The sequence below is a fragment of the Lactuca virosa genome, chromosome 1 (genome assembly GCF_052849685.1).
Source record: "Lactuca virosa cultivar CGN04683 chromosome 1, Lactuca_virosa_CGN04683_v6, whole genome shotgun sequence".
In the NCBI taxonomy this organism is placed as follows: domain Eukaryota; kingdom Viridiplantae; phylum Streptophyta; class Magnoliopsida; order Asterales; family Asteraceae; genus Lactuca; species Lactuca virosa.
Window position 1 is genome coordinate 330771702 of NC_136426.1, and position 3197 is coordinate 330774898.

The window sequence follows — 3197 nt, forward strand, 5'->3', positions numbered from 1 at the left end:
CCAATTGTGAAACTCATTATAAAATGTTACATTTTTACATTTCACAAGGATTTCATGTCATTTCATAAACCGGGATTTTCTATACTATTACTTGTAAAATTCATTATTCTTATGATTGGAGACACGTCCTCGGTAACACTCCACACGGATTACGAGAGTGGAGGACTACTCCCGTAACCAGAATCTCTTGGAGGGAGAGCGTGACTTGAGTGTATAGATCTATACGGGACTGACTACCCCGCACCCTGCTGCTAGCTACAGTTGGATCGTCAGGTCCATGGGTGACAAAAGTCATAAAATGACGGTGGACTTCTTATTGCCATGTCTAGTCTATCGTATGGTTATGGAACTCGCAACTTAGATAATGGAGATTTACTGATAAAGTAATAACGAACCTAGTGAACTAACCTTCTAGTAATAACTGTCTTTAATTACTACTAGTTCACTACTTACTTATTAGTTTTGTGTACGTGTCAAAACTAATACGCTTACCACGGGATGCTAGACATTCAGTATGTTTCACTTAATCGATACAAGTATGGTAGATACTTGTACACATCATTTCAGAATCGATAACCAACGAATGTTTTACATAAGAAAACATAAGGTTTTCTTGGGATAACGAAACTTTTCATAAACAAGGTTGTATGGTACATCTAACGAGATTTCAATCCATATTTTCATAAGGAAACTTGCAGGGTTTTCTAAATTCAAATTGTGTAACAAAGGGATAACCGAACTACTTTTATAAGAAAATACGGGATTTTCTTGGATATCAACTTTGCATGAAACTAAAGGAAACTGAATCTTTTTCCAGAAAACAAACCGCTTATGAACTCACCAGCTTTATGCTGATATTTTAAAACTGCTTGTATTCTCAGGGCATCCATAGACAGGTACTCCTGTTAACCTTTTGAAGAAGACGGAGCATATAGAGGACTCGTCTTCACTTTTGTTCTAACCAATGTATCTAAGAAAAACTTGTAGGACTTTATTTTCAAACAAATGTAAAACTTTCTTATGTAATGTAATGGTTATGTTTACTATGCTTGCTATGTACATTGGTTGTGATACTCTACATGACGTCACCCCGCCCCGGAACGTTTCCGCCATCGGTTTCGGGGTGTGACAGATTGGTATCAGAGCCCTTGTTTATAGTGAACTAAGTATACCGAACCTTACATGGTATACAACTATAAACACTAAGGGGCCTAAGTGCTCTAAACTAAAAGTATGCTTTTAAAATATAAGTATTTTTATAAAAGTATACAAGTATACACGAGTACCGAAATCTGTATCGCGAAGAGAACAAAGCATAAGTAATTTGGGTGTTGCGCACTGTGGTTAAACCTGGGCAGTTATGTAGTCATGTCTAGGGTCAATATAGCCTGATCAACTATATTCATTCGAGACACGGCCAACATGTGATTGGGAGTGACTGTGGTGTACAGCAGGCCTATAACTTACCTAATATCCATTCAACATAAAATACTATGGGAGTATTTTAGTCCGAACCAAATACTTCATGGAAATCCATTCCGAGTGTTACTACTCATTCCTCCCTTAGCGATAGTTTACTTACTTTAAGTAATTTTCCTGTCCTATCGCTTAGTAGAACACTCTAAAAACCATTGTGAGATATATCCTTGTTTCATATCTCTAAATTCCATCCTCCTCTTTCTTGGTCATTTCAGATCAAGATGCCTCCCCGAAGGAGATGTACCAGGAGAAACAACGACACTCCTCCACCACCGCCTCCTCCCCAATTTGATCCTGTCATGTTTCATGCAGCTGTTACTGCTGCCGTGGCTGCTGCGATGTCACAAATGAATCCCGGTGGATCTGGTGGTCAGGGAGGTGGTATGCATCCTCAAATTCAGGAAAGTGGTCAGGGACACCAAAAGGAGTGCTCCTATAAAGACTTCATGAACGCAAAACCCACATCTTTCGACGGCAAAGGAGGTGTTATTGTTCTGACTCAATGGTTTGAAAAGATTGAGTCCATATTCGAGATTTGCGCAGTCTCCGAATCCAACAAAGTGAAGTACGCCGCTTGCACTTTCCTCAACAAAGCATTAACCTGGTGGAACGGCCGGGTCAAGTCCTTAACCCTGCCAGTGGCAAATGCCATGGGTTGGGACAAACTGAAGGAACTCATGATAGCCCAGTATTGCCCACGGGGGGAGATGCAGAAAATCGAACACGAACTCTGGACCCTAAAGATGAAGGGTTCTGACATTGCCTCCTACACTTCTAGGTTCGAGGACCTAGCACTCCTTTGTCCGGGAATGATATCCCCGGAAAGCAAAAAGATCAAACGATTCATTTGGGGGCTGACCCAGCCAACCAAGGGAAATGTTTTGTCTGCGGAGCCGGAAACCTTCGATAGCGCCAAGTGTTTGGCACAAATTCTGATTGATCATAACGACGATCCCGAGGAAATAGCCACCGCCTCTGATCCGACCAAAGGGAGCGGTGAAAACAAGAAGAAATCCTGGAACAAACGAAAGGGTCAGGGTTCGCAAGGATCCTCAAAGAAACAGCAAACTGTAGCGGTCCACGCTGCTACTACCCCTGTTGCTACTCCTGCCACCCAGGCTCCTACCAGCAGGTACAATGGCACCCTTCCTCGGTGTGACAAGTGTAACTACCACCATAATCCCGGCCCGTGCCGGGAGATGTCATGCACAAGCTGTGGCAAAAAGGGGCACACGATGCGATTTTGTAGAACCCCAGCCCAACCAACAAATTAAGCCTTTGGAGCGGGTGTTGGTCGAGCCTGCTACAACTGTGGGGAGGTCGGGCATTTCAAGAGGGACAGCCCCAAAGCAGCAACAACCAACAACACCGGGAGAGTTCTAACCATGGGACAAGAAGAGGCAGTCGCTGACCCCACCGTTGTCACGGGTACGTTCCTCCTCGACAACTCTTATGCATGCATTCTTTTCGATTCTGGTGCTGAAAGGAGCTTTGTTAGTCATGCAGTCAAACAATTTCTTAAACAAAAATCCCAACCATTAACCGAAAAGTTTACCGTCGAAATGGCTAACGGTGAGAAAGAGAGCACTAACGAGATATACGTAGGGTGTACCCTATCCTTAAACGACCGTTCATTTCTCATTGACCTTATGCCAGTCTCCATAAAAAGCTTTGATGTCATCATTGGCATGGATTGGTTGAGCCCCAATCGTGCAGAC